Source organism: Moschus berezovskii, chromosome 7 (genome assembly GCF_049115385.1).
Source record: "Moschus berezovskii isolate FMDL1 chromosome 7, NW_MosBer_1.0, whole genome shotgun sequence".
Taxonomy (NCBI): Eukaryota; Metazoa; Chordata; class Mammalia; order Artiodactyla; family Moschidae; genus Moschus; species Moschus berezovskii.
The window spans coordinates 69,934,647-69,959,544 of NC_142466.1; the positions used below are offsets into that span (position 1 = coordinate 69,934,647).

Genomic DNA, 24,898 nt, shown 5'->3' on the forward strand with positions numbered 1-24,898 from the left:
TGAAAGTTCTTGAGTGACTACATCTACCTCTGTCTGCAGACTGCCTCAGAGGTGAGCCTGTGTGGCATGGTGATCATGTGCAAGTTGGTATTGCCAGTAGAGCCTGGAGATGCTCCAAGTGCTAGGCATTCTAAATTTATAACAATCTAGTTTGAATTGAGACTCACTGAGCTTCAATACGCCAAGGTTATATATTGTCACCTGCTTATTTAACTTATATGCAGAGTACATCATGAAGAACGCTGGGCTGGAAGAAGCACAAGCTGGAATCAAGATTACCGGGAGAAATATCAATAACCTCAGATATGCAGATGAAACCACCCTTATGGCAGAAAGTGAAGAGGAACTAAAACGCCTCTTGATGAAAGTGAAAGAGGAGAGTGAAAAGGTTGGCTTGAAGCTCAACATTCAGAAAACAAAGATCATGGCATCCAGTCCCATCACTTCATGGCAAATAGATGGGGAAACAGTGGAAACAGTGTCAGACTTTATTATGTTGGGCTCCAAAATCACTGCAGATGCTGATTGCAGTCATGAAATTAAAAGACACTTACTCCTTGGAAGGAAAGTTATGACCAACCTAGATAGCATATTAAAAAGCAGAGACATTACTTTGCCAACCAAGGTCCGTCTAGTCAAGGCTATGGTTTTTCCAGTGGTCATGTATGGATGTGAGAGTTGGACTGTGAAGAAAGCTGATCGCTGAAGAATTGATGGTTTTGAACTGTGGTGTTGGAGAAGACTCTTGAGAGTCCCTTGGACTGCAAGGAGATCCAACCAGTCCATTCTAAAGGAGATCAGTCCTGGGTGTTCATTGGAAGGACTGACGCTAAAGCTGAAATGCCAATACTTTGGCCACCTCATGCGACGAACTGACTCACTGGAAAAGACTCTGATGCTGGGAAGGATTGGGAGCGGGAGGAGAAGGGGACGACAGAGAATGAGATGGCTGGATGGCATCACCGACTCGATGGACATGAGTTTGAGTGAACTCCGGGAGTTGGTGATGGACAGGGAGGCCTAGTGTGCTGTGATTCATGGGGTCGCAAAAAGTTGGACACAACTGAGCGACTGAACTGAACTGAACTGAGCTTCAAGAGCATACAAAACTCTGCTCCTTATACAGCTCCTTCTCTCCCTCCTTTCCTTCATGCTGTCGTCACAAATTTTACCTTTTATATTATGTGCCCAGTAACATAGATTTATAATTATTTCTTGTGTTTGTATTTTAAATTATGTAATAAAAAAGATTTACAAACCAAAAGTATACAAATACTGCCTTTTATATTAACCTATGTAATTACCTTTACTGGAAATCTTTATTTTCCCATATGTCTTCAAGCAGGAGAAGGAAATGGCAACCCACTCCAGTATTCTTGCCTGGAGAATCCTGTGGACGGGGAGCCTGGTGGGCTGCTGTCCACGGGGTCGCACAGAGTCGGACACGACTGAAGAGACTTACCATGCATGCATGCATGGATTCAAGCTGCTATATTACATTTATCCTACTACTTCAATGTGTATAGACAGCATGTCCTCATGTCCCTTATACCACCCTGAAAAGCAAAATAAGTTTACAAACTAAATTTATTACTTCATTCAACAACTACTTATTATTTATGATGTGTTCTTTGTCCCAGGGGTTCAGTGTTGTACAAGAAATAGACAAGGTTTCTACCCTCTCCTGATTTGTATTGGGGGTGGGGGATGAAGAATGGGAGAATCAGTAAACAAACAGCTAACTTTAGATGATAATATGCTCATGAAAAACAACATGGAAAATGGGCCAGAGATCAACTAGATGTGTGTAGATAACGATGATCCTCACAGAGCTGAGGTTGAGCCAGAAAATTGAACTACAGGGGTAATAGTTTGTTTAAACAAACAAGAAACCCAGCAAAACAAGTAAACTGTCTGCATTTTCACTTGTTGTTGGCCTAACTTGATTTTGATCTTAGCGAGCCATCGTTTGAGTTACTGTAATTATAACTTGCCTTATTTTTCACCTTGAACAATAAAAAGACCAGTTGACCTTCTCAGACACATTATAAAATCAGGACTGAGAGAGGATGACTTGAACTCATCCAGAGCCATGTTTTTCTCAGCTTTAGCATTATGGCTCCAAATAACTCCAAGGAAAGATCTTGACCAAGTAGTTGATAGTTCTGCTATTTAAAACATAAAACTCCTAGAGGAGAACATAGGCAAAACACTCTCCGACATAAATCATAGCAGGATCCTCCATGACCCACCTCCCAGAATATTGGAAATAAAAGCAAAAGTAAACAAATGGGACCTAATTAAAATCAAAAGCTTCTGCACAGCAAAGGAAACTATAAGCAAGGTGAAAAGACAGCCTTCAGAATAGGAGAAAAATAATAGCAAATGAAGCAACGGACAAACAATTAATCTCAAAAATATACAAGCAACAGCTGCAGCTCAATTCCAGAAAAATAAACGACCCAATCAAAAAATGGGCCAAAGAATTAAATAGACATTTCTCCAAAAAAGACATACAGATGGCTAACAAACATTTGAAAAGATGCTCAACATCACTTATAATCAGAGAAATGCAAATCAAAACCACAATGAGGTACCATTTCACGCCAGTCAGAATGGAGCTGTCCAAAAGTCTACAAGCAATAAATCCTGGAGAGGGTGTGGAGAAAAGGGAACCCTCTTACACTGTTGGTGGGAATGCAAACTAGTACAGCCACTATGGAGAACAGTGTGAAGATTCCTTAAAAAACTGGAAATAGAACTGCCATACAACCCAGCAATCGCACTCCTGGGCATACACACCGAGGAAACCAGAATTGAAAGAGACACATGTACTCCAATGTTCATCGCAGCACTGTTTATAACAGCCAGGACATGGAAGCAACCTAGATGTCCGTCTGCAGACGAATGGATAAGAAAACTTTGGTACATATACACAATGGAGTATTACTCAGCCATTAAAAAGAATGCATTTGAACCAGTTCTAATGAGGTGGATGAAACTGGAGCCTATTATACAGAGTGAAGTAAGCCAGAAAGAAAAATACCAATACCGTATACTAATGCATATATATGGAATTTAGAAAGATGGTAACGATAACCCTGTATATGAGACAGCAAAAGAGACACAGATGTATAGAACAGTCTTTTGGACTCTGTGGGAGAGGGCAAGGGTGGGATGATTTGGGAGAATGGCATTGAAACATGTATATTATCATATGTGAAACAAATCGCAAGTCCAGGTTCGATGCCTGATACAGGATGCTCGGGGCTGGTGCACTGGGATGACCCAGAGGGATGATATGGGGAGTGAGGTGGGAGGGGGGCTCAAGATGGGGAACACATGTACACCCGGGGGGGTTCATGTCAATGTATGGCAAAACCAATACAATATTGTAAAGTAATTAGCCTCCAATTAAAATAAATAATTTTTTTTTAAAAAAAGGAAAAAAATTTTTAAAAGAAAATAAATAAATAAAACATCCAGCCACTGTCTGACTAAGTTACAAATATCTTTTTAATGGGTCTTGTTTATTTGCAAGGAAATAACCAACTGGAATTTAGAATTTTGTCTGGGTGCTCTTTTCAAGAAAGACATCATTTGACTGATTAAAGCTTGCTTAGAAGAGGAAAATGTGACACGTAGCCAAGATAAGACATAGGAAAGTTGTGACAGCATTCTCCAAATATCAGATAAGCCCCGCTCCTTAGGGAGGATTCTACTCTTTAGCCAGTAGGTAGAATTAGGGCCCATGGGTAGACACACTAGAGAGGGGTCTGTGAGGTCAACATAGCATTTTAACCTTCAGAACTGCCTGCCCAATAAGGATAGGGCTCACACACAAGGGGAAGTTCCCCACTGACACAGAGGCAGTCCATACAGAGGTGTGACATATTGGAACTAGCCAAGAAGGGCTCCGGGTTGATTGACATGTTGATGTCAACAGGAGTCTAGAGAAAAAGTAGGTCTCAGTTCTCCAACCTGTTCTCCATTGTACCACCCAAGACCCACCAGGCCTGGAGGTGAACAGAGAGCCTATCTAACTTCCCTAGGAAGGAAAGGGTGCAGAGAAGAAAATCAAAAGTGGGTTGGAAACTTTCTGAACTCTATCTGAAAAGAGATATTCTGTGGATAAAGAGTAACAAAGTAAAACTCAAGGCTCTTTCTGAACAATTTTCAGCCTAGAAACTGGTTCCTGGATTTGGTGCAAGCTATTTGCTATCCTATATTATACAGATCCGGAGAAGGCAATGGCAAGCCACTCCAGTACTCTTGCCTGGAAAATCACATGGACAGAGGAGCCTGGTGGGCTGCTGTCTATGGGGTCGCACAGAGTTGGACACAACTGAAGCGACTTAGCAGCAGCAGCAGCATTATACAGATCTATGGCTCCTCTTAGAGGTTTTGAGAGCGGAAAAGCTTTTTACTCTCTTTATGCTTTTTATACATTTTCTTTCATTTGCTTCTTAAATCCCTTTTTTAATTCACCAGGGATACAAAGAGGTGGCATGGCGTTGTAGGAGGAGGATAGACTTCACATTTGTTGAATAAATATTTATTACAAGCCTATACATGCCAAGTATTGGAACACTGTGGTCACTATGACCAGGGATATATATATATATATATATATATATGCTTTGTAAATAGAGCTCCCAAAATTACAGTGATATTTACAAGTGGCTTATAGATCAACCTTCAAACACAGTTTCAGCAACATGTACTGCACAAAAGGAGGGAAATGCCATCTTAGTGCTAACATATTGCACTGCTCTCAGATTAATTATTACTTTCCTAGAGGAAATCTCCTTTGTGGGTTTACTCTAACCAGCAATTTGCTAGCTCCTTTCTTAGCCAATAGCTGGTCCCCAGGACTATAAACTTCTAATTGCAAATATAAAACATCCTGTTTTAAGGAAGTTGCTGCTGAGAGTGAGGAGCCCAGTTTTAAATGAAAAAGACTTAAGTGTGAGAGGCTGAGAAGACAGTTGGGCAGAAAACCACCTCCTGTACTTAGGGTGGGGAGATATGACTTAGTGCAAAGTGAACTCCAGGAAGAGCCCCTCTAAGAGTGGTTTTAACTTCCTCAGCTGATGGTGAGTGATAGGGAATGTCAGGTGACTTGTTAGTGGGGAGATGCAGAATTCTAAGCAATACATGTGTCCATCCCTGTGTCTGTGGAGTAAATAAGAATGTCTTGTTCAACTTCTCTTTGGGTGGGATTGGCTGCTGGGGAGTTTCTAAAAGCAGCACCCAACCCTACATGACTGTTTTAAAACAAGTATTTTGTAACTGCCCTCTTCTACTCCCCTGAAATGAAATTCACAGATAAAACAACCTAGAAAATCAGTTGTATAGTGAAACTGTAAAAAAGCTACTTATGTTTATATGGAAAGCAGAGCTTTTCTCCTCTACAGGAGTGACTGGCAAGACATTCACATGTTGACTAGGACAAGGACAAGGCTAGAGAAAACTTTACTGATGTGGGGGACTCTTTTGTACACAGCAGGACAATTAGCTTCCAGCTGGCCCACTAAATGCCCCTGATCACTGTGACAACCAAAAATAACCTTGTGAAAATCCAAAGTGCCCCTGAAGGGAGAAGTTGCTCCCATGGAGAACCACTGATGAATGGGAATTGACCAAACAGCCCCAAGAGAAGCTCTTTTGCTATTTATTGGGTTAACCTGGCCACTTAAGGGAATCTGAGGCTAGAACAGGACCAAAGGTCTCCTGATTTAACGAAAGATCAAGCCCCAGATGATTTATCCAAAGTCAGATAGCACAGGGACAAAGGTCCTCACTGAAGAGTATACTTTTAATCTGAAGCCACACTTTGTGAACACTGTCTGCTTCTTTGATTTCAGGGTCAGCTAACTTGCACTTGAGCACCTCCTATGTGGTTTCTTCTCCCTGCTTCCTCTCTTCCTCCTTCTTGGCACCTTATACAGTATAATCTTTGTACCAACTGGTTTATGGACTGTTACAGAGTCAGTAATGTTGTAGTTAACTGCCTTGCTTACAGAATTTGTTACCCTACCTTCATGCCCTACCCCAGAACTGGGCCCTTAACCAGCTGCTAACTCATACAGGGTTCTAATTGTTGCTTCTTGACCCTCATACAGGTTTCATCCTTGGAATCAACCTTACATATGGGCCTTGTCCAAGGCCAAGCTGTGTAAATGACCCACAGCTTGAGAAGGGATAGAGGCAATCTCTTAGAGAGCCATGACTCTCCCCTGTCGGTCTGTGACCTTTCTCTGTACAATATGGCTTACAGCTTTCATTATCCCCTGTTTTCCAGTATTTGGTGCCTGTGTGGGCTCTACAGCTTTAGCTGTCAGTCTCTTCTAGGGATTAGCCTCTTTCAGCTGACTCACCTTGGAGGCCTTTGTGGGCAGATTAGGGAGTTTTGCTTGATCAGCACATCCTTAGCTTTACCAGAGCCGGGATTTTAGCAGGGTTCCTGGAATCTGTCCCTTTTATTTTGTGTTTTGTTTTGCTTTGTTTCTCCTTACTCAGTTAAAATGAATGCAGTTGTCTAGAAATTTCTCTGCATTTGTTCATGAAGCAATAGCTGATGGGAGAGGGAATGATCATAATGTTAATGATTAACCAAAAATAGATCTGTCTAAAGATTCCTTTTGTCATGGATCTATTTTTCCTGACCTTTTATGAAAGTAAAAAGTACCCAGGAGGCTGGGTTTCATCCATTTACATACCTTTGAACATGTTGTTGTCTTGTGTCAAGAAGGAGTTAAAATTGTTATTACTAAAGATTCTTTGCAGTTAAATAACTCAGGGGGGAAAGATGAATAAAATCTAAAGTCTTTTCAAGTTGTTTACAAGGGAGATGAAACATGGAATCACTTCCTACATCCTCCTCCACAGTGAGCAAGTTTGAGGGATAAATAAGGGGCTCCAAGAGCTCAGCCACAAGAGGCATCATTTTCAGGTCAGGGCCTCAAGGAAGATTTCCTGGGAGAGTAATTACATAAGACACTGAATAATGTCACAGTCAAGTCCCTGGGGCTCATTTCGTGGTACATAAAGTGATAAATACATAGGCTTCAGCATTATGTGAACCAGGAACGTCCGGATGTCCAAGCTGGGTTTAGAAAAAGAAGAAGAACTAGAGACCAAATTGCCAACATTCACCAGATTATAGAGAAAGCAAGGGAATTTCAGAAAACATCTATCTCTGTTTCATCAACTACACTAAAGCCTTTGACTGTGGGGATCATGACAAACTGTGGAAAGCTCTTAGAGAGATGGAAATAACAGACCATCTTACCTGTCTCCTGAGAAACCTGTATGAGGGTCAAGAAGCAATAGTTGGAACCCAGTATAGAACAATTGACTGGTTCAAGATCAAGAAAGGAGTATGACAGGGCTGTGTGTTATCACCCTGTTTGTTTAACCTATACTCAGAGCACTTCATGAGAAAGGGCAGGCTGGATAAGTTATAAGCAAGAGAAACATCAACAACCTCAGATATGTGGATACCACTCTAATGGCAGAAAGCAAAGAGGAACTAAAGAGCCTCTTGATGAGGGTGAAGGAAGAGAGTCAAAGAGGTGGCTTAAGACTAAATATTTAAAAAAAACCTAAGATCACGGCATCCAGCCCCATTAGTTTCAGTGCAGTCACGCAGTCATGTCCGACTCTTTGCGACCCAATGAACCACAGCACGCCAGACCTCCCTGTCCATCACCAACTCCCAGAGTTTACTGCATGGCAAATAGAAGGGGAAAAGGTGGAAGCAGTGACAGATTCCCTCTTCTTGGGCTCCAAAATCACTGCAGACAGTAACTGCAGCCATGAAATCAGAAGACAATTGCTTCCTGGCAGGGAAGTGATGACAAACCTAAACAGTGTGCTGAAAAGCAGAGACATTACTCTCCTGAAAAAGGTCTGTCTAGTCAAGGCTATGGTCTTCTCAGTGGTCATGTATGGTTGTGAGAGCTGGACCATAAAGAAGACAGAACACCGAAGAATTAGATATCTTCAAACTGTGGTTTTGGAAAAGACTCCTGAAAGTCCCTTGGACGTCAGGAGATCAAACCAGTCAATCTTAAGGGAGATCCACCCTGAATATTCACTGAAAGGACTGATGCTGAAGCTCCAGCGTTTTGGTCATCTGATGCGAACAGATGACTCATTGGAAAAGTCCTGATTCTGGGAAAGATTGAGGGCAGAAGGAGAAGAGGGCATCAGAGGATGAGATGGCTGGATGGCATCATTGATGCAATGAATGTGAAGTTGGGCAAACTCCGGGAGATGATGAAGGAAGAGAGGCCTGGCGTGCTGCAGTCCATGGGGTCGCAAAGGTCCAACACAGCTGGGCAACTCAACAATAAAGTGATAGAAATGAGAGTTTTGGTTTTGGTCTTCTTTTTGGAGACAGTATAGAGAAGAAGCAGGTAAGTTCATATGAGAAGTGAGATGAGGGCAACCAGGGGTATCTGAAGTCACCGCTCTCAATTTGGGGCTGTATTGCAAACACTAAAACATTCATCAGGTGAGATAAACAAGGTGAGCTATTGGTGTATTCTTGGAACATTGTCGCTATCTCCCCTTGATTCTAAAGGGTGCTTGCTGAACTGAGAAAAGGAGGAGATTCAACTCAACCGACAGCTTTAATTCTCTCTGGTTTTTACAGGTGTTTTGGTCCTTGTGTTCCATGTGGTGGCATTTCCAAATGAATAAGCTCCCAAAATAGATATAAAAATGCTTGAAGGGGCTTTAGATGAAGGTTTCACACTTGAGATACTTTCACCTTTCTCAGCCCAGGATAAACTGGCAACAAATCCATCTTCCTTCCTCATCCTTGGGCCTCTCACCTGGGCATACCCTTTCTGTGACAACCTCTCTTGAGAACTATCTGGATGAGCCTGTCAGGCTGCTGCCTACTGGCCAGCTGTTTTTGATCCCCTTACTATCCATCTTGCCTACTCCTGAAAGCCACCTGAGCAGATCACTAAGGACCTCTTGACAGCCCTTGGGAAGTGTCTGTCTTTCCTGAAAGAGTGACCCAGATGTTCCTGCCCCCAGCTCCTGTCTTCCAAGCTTGAACTTGAGCTTTTGCTGAGAGAGAATGCCTTTGCAAGAGGCAGAAAATGGACACCTGAGTCTTGTCCATTCTGAAAATTCTGCTTCACGGCCGCATAACATAGGCTCTCATCTAAGGAAGTTTTTAACACAAGTTCATAGTAGGACTTCAAGAACTCTGAAACCTCTAAAATCATATGTCAAATTTTGTATCTATGTGTTGCTTTCACATATTCTGACCCCACCCCTCACAAAATGGTAAGAAACATTGTTTAAAGAGTAATCAATTTGTGTCATCTCTGATGTCCCTTAATTCCCCTGAAGTTATATTCAGAGCATGGAGGTTAATGTTTAAATTCCCTGGACCTTGGACCAGTCCCAAAGAAAATTAAAAAAAAAAAAAACAACTTCCTAATCTGCCCTTGGAGAAGGCAATGGCACCCCACTCCAGTACTCTTGCCTGGGAAATCCCATGGATGGAGGAGCCTGGTAGGCTGCAGTCCATGGGGTCGCTAAGAGTCAGACACAACTGAGCGATTTCACTTTCACTTTTCACTTTCATGCACTGGAGAAGTGTTCTTGCCTGGAGAATCCCAGGGACGGGGGAGCCTGGTGGGCTGCCGTCTATGGGGTCGCACAGAGTTGGACATGACTGAAGCGACTTAGCAGCAGCAGCAGTCTGCTCTTGCTATGCCAGCTATCCAAGGACTTCTGAGAACCTCCTGATATGTGTCAGCCAAAAATCTGTAGAATGGACACTTCATCCAAAAACATATCTGAAGGGGCAATAAGCACATGAAAACACACTCAGTGTCATTAGATATGCGAGCGTGCAAAGTTGCTTCAGTCATGTCCGATTCTTTGCGACCCTATGGACTGTAGCCTGTCAGGCTTCTCTGTCCATGGGATTCTCCAGGCAAGAATACTGGAGTGGGTTGCCCTGCCTTTCTCCAGGGGATCTTCCTGATTGACCCAGGAATTGAACTGGCGTCTCTTATGTCTCCTACAATGGTGGGCGGATTTTTTACCACTAGTGCCACCTGGGAAGCCCCATCATTAGTTATGGGGAAATGCAAATTAAAATCTCAATGTGATATCTTTATACATTCACTGAAATGGCTAAAATTTAAAAAACTGACAATTCCAAGTATTAGAGAGGATTTGGAATAACTGGAATTTTCATTCAAAGTTAGAAGAAGGGGAGCCCAAAATGATATAGTCACTTTAGAAAACAATTTGACAGTTCTTAAAAAGTCAGACATACATTTATCCTACAACTAGCAATTCTATTCCCAAGTCTTTATGCAGGAAAAGCACATGATCACACAAAGACCTGCATGTAATTGGTACAGCAGTTTTATTTACAACAGCCCCATATTGGAAACAACACAATTGTATATCAAATGTAAATAGATAAAAACACTATGACACATCTATACATTTGATGACATAAAAAGGAAAAGACTACTGAGATATGTTACAACCTGGTGATTCTCAAAAGCATTATGCCAAGGGAAAGAAGCCACAAGGACTACAAATTGTATGATTCCATTTATATGACATTCTAGAAAAGGCAAAGCTGTAGTAACAGAAATCATTATCAGTGGCTGCCAGGGCCTGGAGGTAGGAGAAAGAAATTAACTGTAAAGGGCCACAAGGAATTTTTTTTTGGAATGATGAACTTGTTCGATAAATGACTGTGGTGGTAGACACATCATGAAATAAATTTGTCAAAATTCATCAAACTGTAATTTCAAATATTTATTATATGTAAACTATTCATCAACATGGCTGATTTTAAAAAAAACTAGCAGCTGAGCATTTACATAGGACAGTTAAAACATGGAATTTTTTTTTGCAAGGATAAAGGATCTCAGACTTGGGGTCAATGCAAATCATTTTATGATTTAGTTTACATATTGGACTCTGGAGTTTGTTCTAATTTCTTACTCCAACTGGCACTCTTTCAATTGGGAGCTGCTGTTTTCATCTTTCCCATCTTCCAACTGGCACTCTTTCAATTGGGAGCTGCTGTTTTCATCTTTCCCATCTTCAGGGTAGAGCCAGAAGATGTGATGAGCACTGCAGAGTCCAAATTGTGCCTGGTTGTACATTACATCTATTAAATCCACTGCAGTGTTTGGAGCTGACTGAAGGGGAGAGAAGGAAGAGAGAGAGATGAAATAGACTGAAATACAGCAGCAGGGATAGAAACAGGTGCCAGGGAGAGACATTTCAACAGACTTTGTCAGGGACTAGATGTAGGAGTATAAAAGAGAGCAAGCATTGTTCAGAGGGGACTTTGAACAATTCCTCATTGCCTTTTAGAAGAAGCCCAAACTCCTGATCATGGGCTATCAGCCCTTCCATAATCTACTTCCTATCTCCCTCTTTATTGCCCACTACCCGTTTTCACTAAAGCAGAAGCTCCTCAAGCACAGGCCTGTGCCTTACAACAAGTAGTCCTCCATAAACATGTTACTTAATAGCAGTTGTTCAGTATACACTGGTTGTATCATAGATATGTACCAATGTCCATTCACCTACTGATGGACATTTGTATTGTTTTCTTTTTTGGCTATTACAAACAAGAATATGTTTGTATGTTATGTATGCATGTTATGAATATTCTTGTCCAAATTATTGTGTGGACAAACGCTATCATTTTCCTCAGATAAACCCTGGGAATGGAATTGCTGAGTCATATTGGCTCAGTTGGTAAAAAATCTGCCTGCAATGCAGGAGACCTGGTTTTGATCCCTGGGTTGAAAGGAAGATCCCCTAGAGAAGGGAATGGCAACCCACTCCAGTACTCTTGTCTGGAGAATTCAATGGACAAAGGAGCCTGATGGGCTACTGTCCACGGGATTTTTACAAAGAGTCAGACACAACTGAACGACTAACACTATGTTATGTTTAGTAGATCCATACAAGGGAATACTACTCAGCAATAAAAAGACATGAACTATTTGTGCACAAAACAACATGGATGAATCTTAACATGCTTATGCTGAGTGAAAGAAGCTGGATACTGCCCCACACCACCCCATGAAAAAGACACCCCCTTCCACAATGTATGATTCCATTCAAATAAAATTCTAGAAAAAGCAAACTAATCTATAGCAAGAGAAAGCAAACCGGCAGTTGGGAGGGCAAAGGACAGTGAAGCACATAGGTTGACAATTATAAAAGTACATGGGGAAACTCTTTTGGGATCGTGGATATGTTCATTATTTTTATGGAGTGATAGTTTCACAGCTGTATACATATATCAAAACATATCATATATTTTTAAACAAGTGCAGTTTATGTCAATTATTCCTCAATAAAGCTGTGAAAAATAGAATAAAGAGCAGGCCCTTTGTAAATGCATATAGAATGAACGCAGAGAAATGTGAAATGTTGGTTTAAGGGACACAAACCAATATGCCCAATAATCGTTGGAAGAATTAATATATAGAAGAAACAAGTGAATAAATAGTAGGTGTTCAATAATTTTATAATGAATGAATGAATTTGGCAAATGTTTAAATCAGCCTATTGTGTGCCAGGGATTAGGGAACAAAACGAAGATCCCAGACCTCACAGAGTTTTAATTTGAAGAGGAGAGTAAACAGATAAGTAAAACATATTAGTGTGCTACACAGTGCCAAGGAGGGAAAAAGCTGAGAAGGGTCACCGGGGCTGTCAGAGAAGGAGACTGACAATTTTGAGAGTGTGGCCACCCTTCTCCCAGGATGACGCCTGAGAAAAGACCTAAAAGAAATGAATGGGCCAGGTGGGTGTCTAGGAGAATAAAATGTAACTGCTCGAGAATTGAAGAAAAGAATGAGCAAGACTTGAATGAAACTTATGACGAGTGAATGCAATAGCCGGAGCGCGTAAATGCTAATAAGATTGGCTGGGTCCAAGGCCCTCCCGGGCAGTCAGTCCTTGCGTGGCCCACGAGGAAGCGCCCCCACCGTCTCCTTTCTCCGTCAGCCCGTGCGTGGGCACGCGCAGAAACCGCTAGACGGCGTCGGTTTCCCTTCCCACGCGCGGACGCCGGCGTGGGCTGACGCGGCCAGGGCGCCCGCGCGTGCGCAGAGCCGAGGCCGGCGGCACTCGGGGCGGGGCGGAGCGGGGCGGGGCGGGGCCGAGCAGGGCGGGGCGGGGCGGGGTCTTGAGGTGATTTCCCAAGCCGCGGCGGCGCCTCAGGCGGTGCGGGGAAACCGAAAGTGGGCGGCTGCCGCGGCGGAGGCAGTGAAGAGGAGGGCGGCGGGAGCCGGGCCCAGAGGCGCTGGGACGGGCCGCGGGCCCTCAGGACGAGGTGAGCGCAGGTCCTGCCGGCTGCGGGAACGACAGGTGCCAGGCGAGGTCTGACGAGGTTTGGGGGGGCGCGGCACACCTGTGTCCCTAGCGGGACAGTGGCCCGAACGGGACTCCAACGGGCTGGGGCCTCTTCCCTGGAGCCGCAGAGGATGCCCCGGCCCCCACTTCAGGCTGGGCGCCAGGGGAGTTGGAGTTCCAGAGCGTTGTGTTTTAAATCTCTGACGGGACCGTCTGGGCGTTCACCCCGGAGACTGACGGACCTCTGCCGCTTGGGAAGCTCAGTGCAGACAGGGAAATACCCGCGGTGGGTGTGGACAAGGGGCGGGTGGTGCTGACCAGGAAGTGGTTCCCGGCACCGGCGCGACCGGCCTCAGCTGCCCGCCCGGAGCAAGGGATATCCGAGCCCCCGGGCTGTTTGAGCTCGCGTATTTTACACCGTCCTCTTTAAGTTCCTCTCTTTACGGACTAGCCCCTGCAGGCCGCTTAAGCAATGCAGGACACAAACACTATCCGTTTCTCTTAAACCGTGAGCACCCTGAACCCTGGGTGGTTACAGAGCTTCAAGTTAGGGAAATATGAATCCATGAGTGAGTATCTCTTAACTTTCACCAAATCCCCCAACAGGATCAGATTCTCAGCCTTCATTTAATGGGAGGAAGCTTGAAGCCCACACAACTCTTCTGCTCCCATTTCCTTGAGGGGATAGGTACATTGCCATCCATAACCAAAGACACCACTCCCTCCCAAACAATTTCGAAGAACCAGAAAGGGAAATACCTTTATTTGAAACGGTCTTGGCCCAGTTCTGAAAGCCACCGTACAAAACAGAAACAAAAACACCACTGACCTGGGTCATCCCTCCCTCCCTACCCGCCACCCCTTTCGTGCAGGTGGAAAGACTGCAGAAAAGTGCCCTGCCTAAGTGATATTCAACAACTTAATGACAGAAGTGAAACTTAGACCAACTCCTGGCTGCTTTGATGTGGAGATGTTGCATACTGCAAATAGCATGGACTTTGCAGATTCACGTTGGAATCTGGGTTTCTTCACATACTAATTGTGTGCTCTTGAACAAATCGCATGCCTGCTTTGAGCCCGATTTGCTCTTTGTCAATTGGAAATGTTTAACTTACCCTGCAAGGCTTTCCTTAGATAACTACTGTAATTCATTTGGCTCAGAATAACAGCCAAGAAGTATTAACTCCTTTCCTTCCACCAAACTTGCTGTTTTTACATAATTGGATTTCAGTTTTCTTGCATGCAGGGACACATTTTTAAGTTCTCTATATAATATAAAATGGCCCATAGTAGAGATTTTTGCAGTTCCACTCAACTAACCTTCATGGAGCATCAGTTACATGCACAGTACCAGCTGGGGGAAGGAAATTGCTCTGGGGCCAGTTGGATTAGAACCCACATCTTTTGTGCAGGGCCCTTTGCCGGCCTACAGCCTCTCTGCTAGTTCAACACAGTGAGACTCTGAAGCAGCAGTTGATGGTGCCTTCGAATTTCAGTCCCTGTAGATTGGAAATGAAATGTAATCCCTGCTAATGCCCTTTTAAGTGTATCGGTTGAACATGGCTGAATGAACTACTGTATTTTGTACCAAGTGATTTAAACTCCTTGAAGGACCTCTCTTTAAATTCTCTCTAAATTCTCTGTGCAGTGTAATCTAGTTGAAGACTTAATATGAATGTAAGAAAAAAACAGTTTATAAGGATTTTAACTCTTAAGTGCCTACTCTCTATTGGATCAGTTGCTATTTGTAAGGTCTAAATTTGATGTAGAGTGAGCGCTGTGCTTCTGGACACTTTCAGGGTCAGCACATAAATACAGAAAGGACAGTTCCTCGGTGCTTGGAGTGAAACCTAATTTCATATTTATATGAACTGATTTTTCTTTCTTTATGCAAAACTGACTTTCTCCTCCTTCTATTCCCACCTTTGTGCTTTGAAAAACTTTGTTCTTTTCACTCTTTCCTCATTGGGCCAATCTTTAAAAAATTTTGTCTTTCAAATAAACTGTTTAAAAGTAATTGTCATTTTTAGTTAAAGGTGTGTGTTAGGATATATGGCAGTTAGAGCTTCTGATTGGCACAAAATACTCAGTGTGACCCCAAAGCAAACTCAGTATTTTAGCTCTGCAGCTTTGTCCAGAGGAAGCAAACCCATTTTCATTAGATCTTTGGACCCTATTTCAGCACTTGAAGGACTCCAGGGAAGGTTGAGAACCACGGATTTTGCCCATCCTCCTTAGGGTCCATATGAAAAAACGACCTGAAGTGACTTCCTCAAAGGGTCATAGCTAATTAGAAGCAGAACTGGGATTAAGGCCCAAACTCCTAACTAAGCCACTTATGATCTCAGAGCTTTTTCTGCAGTATGTAGATTTATGGAGAGCTGTTATTTATTCACACTATGTAATTAGTAATGCATGTATAATTTGAAGGTTGAAATTACAGTAATAAAAAACAAAACTGCTCTCTGAAGGAAGTATATCACCACCTGAGGGCATTAATTACTATCTTTAAAAAAAAAAAAAAGTTGGTAAAGTCGTAACTCAGGTGGTAACAAGTAGACTATAATTGGAAATAAAAGATAACATATAAACTGTTGCCGGATGAGAAATTGCCTCCAAAAGGTCTTAGACAAAAACCTTCCTTCTTTTAGGCTCAGTTTATTGATGCATAATGAGGGGTTTGGGATAGACTAGATGATGCCTAAAGTCTTTTCAGCACACACATTCTGGATTTTAGGGGCCTGACTCATTGCTAAAGTAGTATCTTCATGGAGAAGGGCAGCCATTTACCAGAAGGATGTGCCCTAAGGAGACACTAAAAATTGAGTAGCTGACTAAAGAAGATAAGAGAGATTGTTTGGTGATTTCAATTTACCCTAATAATTCTTAAGATTTATTTAAGGGTTGAGTGCCGCTCTTCTACTCAAATTTATGACACACAAAAATGCAACAAGGAAAATGAATCAAACTGTATAGTTGGAAATAGTTGAGAAAAGAGGAACTGAGAGGAGAAAGCATAGATGGGAGGGAGCATGACCATCTTGGCCAAAGGTCTTTGGGCAGCAGGAGTGAGGAAACCGAAGCTACGGAAAGCAGATCAGATGTGAAATGACTGAGCCAGGGAGGGTCAGCTAATGGTAAAGGCAGGTATCCAGAGGACACCAAAACCTCCAGGGACCATTTTCAGGTGTATTAGAAAAACTGTGAATTTACAAAATATAATACTGAAAGTCAAAGTTATTTTAGGCTGTTTACATTGTTTAAACCTTGCTTTCCAAAAGTTTGTCATTACTTTCGCCTACTCCCTGCCCCACTTGGTGCACATTGTTAGCATTTCAGGGTACTCATGATTAATTGTGTAGCAAAATAGAAAGGAATAGTGTAAAAGGACTGAATTTTTACAGCAGTTGAAAAGTGTTTTGGATTTGAGTGCTACACCCTTAAATCAGAATGTGGCAGATCCCCATTTCATGCCACTTTAGCACCTAGTCCCTAAATATGCCTCAGGGTTGCTCTCCATGTTCTCCAAGTCAAATTTACTTTCAGAAGCCAATGCTGTACATTTGGAGCAGCTATCTGAAAGCAAGCCCTAAGTTTGGGAGCCAGACCTGGATTCTTGTTGTGGTTCTGGCCATAAAAAATATGTGAGTCCTGGAATAATCACCTTGTACCTCAGTTTCCTCATTTTTAAACTAAGCAGTTTGGAGATGGTGAGAAGGTCCCCACAAGCATTCCATGCTTCTCTCAGCTCCCCACTCTGAGGTCAGGCCACCATCCTGTGCTGCCATACAATGGTCCAGGGACATTGTATTGTCATAGCAGTCAAGTGACTTTTGTGTACGAGTTAGGTGAGAAATCTTCGAGGAGATCTGGTGGTTTTACTAAGCTTGCATGGTCAAGTATGTTAATGAGGCAAGTAAGAAAAACTGGGAAAGTTATAGTGTTTCAGATTTGATGCTGTACTAAAAATGTCTCCAGTATGCCAATGCCTGTATCTTTGCACTCTTAGCCATATAAGTAGTTTCCCATCCATACCAGACTTCTAGGAAAATATAACCTCCGAATGCCAAGTATTGTGCTAAGCACATATAACTCTATTTTTGACACTTATCATTCAGAAAGAGAGGCAAGGAAAGGAGGAGAAAGGGTGAGAGGAAGGCCATGAAAGTCAAGTGCAGTCTGTTGTGATCATTGTGGCTGGTTTCTTCCTCCTTGACTGAGGTCTTTGCTAGCTGACCTTGGTCAGTTTTTGAGATTAAAGTATTCTGATTAAATAATTCCCAGATTCACCTCCACTTTACTCTGCTTAAGCAGGGGATTCTTACTCAGCTCAAGCAGCCCCTTTATTATCCAGAGAAACCCTTAAGAATGCTAACCTGAATTTTAAAAGATGACCAACCTTATTTCTCCCAGCCTAGCCTAACTTACCATCATCAGGGCTTGCATAACATTCTCAAAATAAATTGAATTCTCTTAAACTCTAAATTATATTTATTGCAACACTTTTAGAGAGTAGAAATAAGGAGGAAGATTGAAAGAACAAAATGGCATTTTAAGCAGTCTGGGAACCACTTTGGAGGGATTGCTATTGAGGATCTGCACTGAGTTGAAATTCCCATGGTAAGCTTTCTTCTACACTTCTAATGGATGACATCCAAGATAATAAACTTGATTTTTATAGTTAGAGGAAAGTACTCTTCTGTGTATACTTTTTATAAAAGTTCTAGAGAATAACTGCCATCTTCAGGAAAGCTGAGAAAATGCCATGATAACCAAGGAATTAACAAAATTTAGAGCGTTCTACAGCAATATCAGTTCAGTTCAGTTCAGTTGCTCAGTCATGTCTGACTCTTTGCGACCCCATGAATGGCACCACGCCAGGCCTCCCTGTCCATCACCAACTCCCGGAGTTTTCTCAAACTCACGTCCATCGAGTCGGTGATGCCATTCCAGCCATCTCATCCTCTGTTGTCCCCTTCTCCTCCTGCCCCCAGTCCCTCCCAGCATCAGGGTCTTTTCCAGTGAATCAACTCTTAGCATGAGGTGGCCAAAGTATTGGAGTTTCAGCTTTAGCATCAGTCCTTCCAATGAACACCCAGGACTGATCTCCTTTAGGATGGACTGGTTGGACCTCCTTGCAGTCCAAGGGACTCTCAAGAGTCTTCTCCAACACCACAGTTCAAAAGCATCAATTCTTTGGTGTTCAGCTTTCTTCACAGTCCAACTCTCACATCCATACATGACCACTGGAAAAACCATAGCCTTGATTAGATGGACCTTTGTTGACAAAGTAATGTCTCTATTTTTTAATATGCTGTCTAGGTTGGTCATAACTTTCCTTCCAAGGAGTAAGCGTCTTTTAATTTCATGGCTGCAATCACCATCTGCAGTGATTTTGGACCCCAAAAAAATAAAGTCTGACACTGTTTCCACTGTTTTCCCATCTATTTCCCATGAAGTGATAGTACCAGATGCCATGATCTTAGTTTTCTGAATGTTGAGCTTTAAGCCAACTTTTTCACTCTCCTCTTTCATTATCTTCAAGAGGCTTTTGAGTTCCTCTTCACTTTCTGCCATAAGGGTGGTGTCATCTGCATATCTGAGGTTATTGATATTGCTCCCGGCAATCTTGATTCCAGCTTGTGCTTCTTCCAGCCCACCGTTTCTCATGATGTACTCTGCATATGTATGAAGTTAGCTGAAGGTTTTTCACAGGTATTCTTTATCAGGTTAAGGAGGTTCCTGTCTGTTCTTATTTTCTGAGAGTTATTTACATAAATGATTTTGAACTTTATCAAAAGTCTTTTATTCATCTATTGATATTGTGATTTTTCCCCTTTGTTGTTGTTGTCCAGTCACTAACTGGTGTCCGACTTTTTAAGACCTCATGGGCTGCAGAATGCCAGGCTCCTGTATCCTCCACTATCTCCTGGAGCTTTCTGAAATTCACGTCATTTGAGTTGGTGATTCTCTCTAACCACCTCTTCCTCTGCCTTCTCCTTTTGCCTTTAGTCTGTTGATATAGTCAGTTACATTGATTGACTTATAAATGTCGAACCAATCTTGCATTCCTAGAGTAAAACCATAGTTAATCATGATGTCTTATTTCTCTTATATATTTTTGTATTTGATTTATTAATATTTTGTTATGATTTTTTGCACTTTTGTTCCTGAGGGATATTGATCTGTCTGTGCCTTTTCTTATAATGTCCTTGGTTTTGGTATCAGTATAATGTTGGCCTCATAAAATGAATTCAGAAGTGTTCCATTTTTGGAAGAATCTGTATAGAAGTGGTATTAATTCCTTCTGAAGTGTTTGTTAGAATTTGCCAGTAAAGCAGTCTGGATTTGAGTTTTCCTTGTGTGAAGGGTTCTAACTACATATTTAAAATTCTCTAATAGACATAAGGATTGTCTGTTTCTTCTTGAGTAAACTTTGGAAATTATGTTTTTAGTGAAATTCATCTGTTTCATCTTAGTTACCAGATTTATTGGCATAAGTTGTTCATGATATGAACAACTTTTTAATGTCTATTTTTTTAGTCTGCATTTATGGCCCCCTCTTTGATCATATTATTTGTAATTTGTGTCTTCTCTTTTTTTTCCCCTTGATTAATCTACCTGGAAGTTTACCAGCTTTATTGATATTTTCAAAAGCTAGTTTTGGCTTCATGACTTTTTTTTTTTACTCTTTTTTCTATTTCATTATTGATGTGTCAGTGTTGATTTTGCTCTCATCTTTATTAATTCCTTCTGTCTACTTTCTTTTGGTATAATTTGTTCTCTTTTTTCTCATGGCCTTATAATTTTTTTAATTAATTAATTTATTTTAATTGGAGGCTCATTATTTTACAATATTATACTGGTTTTTGCCATACACTGACATGAATCAGCCATGGATGTACATGTGTCCCCCCTCCCACCTCCCTCCCCATCCCATCCCTCAGGTTTGTCCCAGTGCACTGGCTTTGAATGCCCTGTTTCATGCATCGAACTTGGATTGGTGATCTATTTCACATATGGTAATATATATGTTTCACTGCTATTCTCTCAAATCATCCCACCCTTGCCTTCTCCCACAGAGTCCAAAAGTCTGTTCCTTATATCTATGTCTCTTTTGCTATCTGGCATATAGGGTCATCGTTACCATCTTTCTAAATTCCATATATATGTGTTAATATACTGTGTTGGTGTTTTTCTTTCTGACTTACTTCACTCTGTATAATAGGCTCCAGTTTCATCCACCTCATTAGAACTGATTCAAATGTGTTCTTTTTAATAGCTGAGTAATATTCCATTGTGTATATGTACCACAGCTTTCTTATCCATTCGTCCACTGATGGACATCTAGGTTGCTTCCATGTCCTAGCTATTGTAAACAGTGCTGCGATGAACATTGGGGTGCACATATCTCTTTAAATTTTGGTTTCCTTGGTGTGTATGCCCAGCAGTGGGATTGCTGGGTCATATGGCAGTTGTATTTCCAGTTTTTAAAGGAATTTTCACACTGTTCTCCATAGTGGCTGTGCTAGTTTGCATTCCCACCAACAGTGTAAGAGGGTCCCCTTTTCTCCGCACCCTCTCCAGCATTTATTGTTTGTAAATTTTTTGATAGCAGCCATTCTGACCAGCATGAGATGGTACCTCATTGTGGTTTTGATTTGAATTTCTCTGATAATGAATAATGTTGAGCATCTTTTCATGTGTTTATTAGCCATCTGTATATTTTCTTTGGAGAAATGTCTGTTTAGTTCTTTGGTCCATTTTTTGATTGGGTCATTTATTTTTCTGGTATTGAGCTGCATGAACTGCTTGTATATTTTTGAGATTAATTCTTTGTCAGTTGCTTCGTTTGCTATTATTTTCTCCAATTCTGAAGGCTGTCTTTTCACCTTGCTTATAGTTTCCTTCGTTGCACAAAAACTTTTAAGTTTAATTAGGTCCCATTTGTTTATTTTTGCTTTTATTGCCATTATGTTGGGAGTTGGGTCATAGAGGATCCTACTGTGATTTATGTCAGAGAGTGTTTTGCCTATGTTTTCCTCTGGTTGTAGTTTCTGATCTTACATTTAGATCTTTAATCTATTTTGAGTTTATTTTTGTGTACGGTGTTAGAAAGTATTCTAGTTTCATTCTTTTACGGGTGGTTGACCAGTTTTCCCAGCACCACTTGTTAAAGAGATTGCCTTTTCTCCATTGTATATTCTTGCTTCCTTTGTCAAAGATAAGGTTCCATAGGTGTGTGGATTTATCTCTGGGCTTTCTATTTTGTTCCACTGATCTATATTTCTGTCTTTGTGTCAGTACCATACTGTCTTGATGATTGTAGCTTTGTAGTATAGTCTGAAATCAGGCAGGTTGATTCCTCCAGTTCCATCCTTCTTTCTCAAGATTGCTTTGACTATTTGAGGTTTTTTGTATTTCCATACAAATTTTGAAATTATTTGTTCTAGTTCTCTGAAAAACACCATGGGTAGCTTGGCAGGAATTGCATTGAATCTGTAAATTGCTTTGGGTAGTATACTCATTTTCACTATATTGATTATTCTGATCCATGAACATGGTATATTTCTCCATCTATTTGTGTCACTTTTTATTTCTTTCATCAGTGTTTTATAGTTTTCTATATATATAGGTCCTTTGTTTCTTTAGGTAGATATATGCCTAAGTATTTTATTCTTTTCGTCACAATGGTGAATGCAATTGTTTCCTTAATTTCTCTTTCTGTTTTCTCATGGTTAATGTATAGGAATGCAAGGGATTTCTGTGTGTTAATTTTATATCCTGCAACTTTACTATATTCTTTGATTATCTCTAGTAATTTTCTGGTGGAGTCTTTAGGGTTTTCTATGTAGAGGATTTTGTCATCTGCAAACAGTGAGAGTTTTACTTCTTCTTTTCCAATCTGGATTCCTTTTATTTCTTTTTCTGCTCTGATTGCTGTGGCCAAAACTTCCAAACTACTATTCAAACTATGTTAAATAGTAGTGGTGAGAGTGGGCACACTTGTCTTGTTCCTGGCTTTAGTGGAAATGCTTTCAATTTTTCACCATTGAGGATAATGTTTGCTGTGGGTTTATCATATATGGCTTTTATTATGTTGATGTATGTTCCTTCTCTGCCTGCTTTCTGGAGGGTTTTTTTAAATCATAATTGGATATTGAATTTTGTCAAAGGCTTTCTTTGCATCTATTTAGATAATCATATGGTTTTTATCTTTCAATTTGTTAATGTGGTGTATCACATTGATTGACTTGGAATATTGAAGAATCCTTGCATCCCTGGGATAAAGCCCACTTGGTTATGATGTGTAATCTTTTTAAAATGTTGTTGGATTCTGTTTGCTAGAATTTTGTTGAGGATTTTTGCATCTGTGTTCATCAGTGATATTGGCCTGTAGTTTTCTTTTTTTGTGGCATCTTTGTCTGCTTTTGGTATTAAGGTGACGGTGGCCTCATAGAATGAGTTTGACAGTTTACCTTCCTCTGAAATTTTCTGGAAGAGTTTGAGTAGGATATGTGTTAGCTCGTCTATAAATTTTTGGTGGAATTCACCTCTGAAGCCATCTGGTTCTGGCCTTTTGTTTGTTTGAATATTTTTTATTACAGTTTTGATTTCTGTGCTTGTGATGGGTCTGTTAAGATTTTCTATTCCTGGTTCAGTTTTGGAAGATTATACTTTTCTAACAATTTGTCTGTTTCTTCCAATTTGTCCATTTTATTGTCATATAGTTGCTGATAGTAGTCTCTTATGATCCTTTGTATTTCTTTGTTGTCTGTTGTGATTTCTCCATTTTCATTTCAAATTTTTGTTGATTTGATCCTTCTTCTTTTGTTGCTTGATGAGTCTGGCTAATAGTTTGTCTGTTTTATTTATCTTCTCAAAGAACCAGCTTTTAGTTTTGTTGATTTTTGCTATAGTCTCCTTTGTTTCTTTTTCATTTATTTCTGCCCTAATTTTTATGATTTCTTTCCTTCTACTAACCCTGGGGTTCTTCATTTCTTTTTTTTCTAGTTGCTTTATGTATAAAGTTAGGTTATTTTTTTGATTTTTTTCTTGTTCTTGAGGTAAGCTTATATTGCTGTGAACCTTCCCCTTAGCACTGCTTTTACTGAATCCCATAGGTTTTGGATTGTTTTGTTTTCATTTTCATTTGTTTCTTTGCATATTTTGATTTCTTTTTTTATTTATTCTGTGATTTGTTGGTTATTCAGAAGTGTGTTGTTTAGCCTCCATATGCTTGTATTTTAATAGTTTTTTTTTCCTGTAGTTGATATCTAATCTTACCACATTGTGATCAGAAAAGATGCTTGAAATGATTTTAATTGTTTTGAATTTACCAAGGCTAGAGTTATGGCCCAGGATGTGATCTGTCCTGGAGAATGGTCCGTGTGCACTTGAGAAAAAGGTGAAATTCATTGTTTTGGGGTAAAATGTCCTGTAGATATCAATTAGGTCTAACTGGTTCATTGTATCATTTAAAGTTTGTGTTTCCTTGCTAATTTTCTGTTTGGTTGATCTATCCATAGGTGTGAGTAGGGTATTAAAGTCTCCCACTATTATTGTGTTACTGTTAATTTCCTCTTTCATACTTGTTAGCATTTGCCTTACATGTTGTGCTGCTCCTATGTTGGCTGCATGTGTATTTATAATTGTTATATCTTCTTGGATTGATCCTTTGATCATTATGTTATGTCCTTCTTTGTCTCTTTTCACAGCCTTTATTTCAATGTTTATTTTATCTGATATGAGTATTGCTACTCCTGCTTTCTTTTGGTTCCCATTTGCAAGAAATATCTTTTTCCAGCCCTTCAGTTTCAGTCTGTATGTGTCTCTTGGTTTGAGTTGGGTCTCTTGTAGACAGCATATATAGGGGTCTTGTTTTTGTATCCATTCAGACAGCCTTTGTCTTCTGGTTGGGGCATTCAACCCATTTACATTTAGGTAATTATTGATAAGTATGATCCTGTTGCCATTTACTTTGTTGTTTTGGGTTCAAGTTTATAAATCTTTTCTGTGTTTCCTGTCTAGAGAAGATCCTTCAGCATTTGTTGAAGAGCTGGTTTGGTGGTGCTGAATTCTCTCAACTTTTGCTTATCTGTAAAGCTTTTGATTTTTCCTTCATATTTGAATGAGATCCTTGCTGGGTACAGTAATCTGGGCTGTAGGTTTTTCTCTTTCATCACTTTAAGTATGTCCTGCCATTCCTTTCTGGCCTGAAGAGTTTCTATTCAAAGATCAGCTGTTATCCTTATGGAGATCCCCTTGTGTGTTATTTGTTGCTTTTCCCTTGCTGCTTTTAATATTTGCTTTTTGTGTTTGACCTTCATTAATTTGATTAATATGTGTCTTGGGGTATTTCGCCTTGGGTTTATCCTATTTGGGACTCTCTGGGTTTCTTGGACTTGGGTGGCTATTTCCTTCCCCATTTTAGGGAAGTTTTCAACTATTATCTCAAGTATTTTCTCATGCCCTTTCTTTTTGTCTTCTTCTTCTGGGACTCCTATGATTCGAATGT

At 40.7% G+C, this 24,898-nt stretch overlaps 1 protein-coding gene across 4 annotated transcripts in view; it reads left to right on the forward strand.

The window, feature by feature from the left end:
* The first annotated feature begins 13,213 nt into the window (after positions 1-13,213).
* TDRD7 (tudor domain containing 7) overlaps positions 13,214-24,898 on the forward strand; it is a 91,719-nt gene continuing 80,034 nt past the window's right edge. For all 4 annotated transcript variants that reach the window (XM_055427095.2, XM_055427096.2, XM_055427097.2 and 1 more), the window contains exon 1: positions 13,214-13,360. The gene's annotated coding sequence lies outside the window, so the exon portion shown is untranslated. The remainder of the gene's footprint in view (positions 13,361-24,898) is intronic.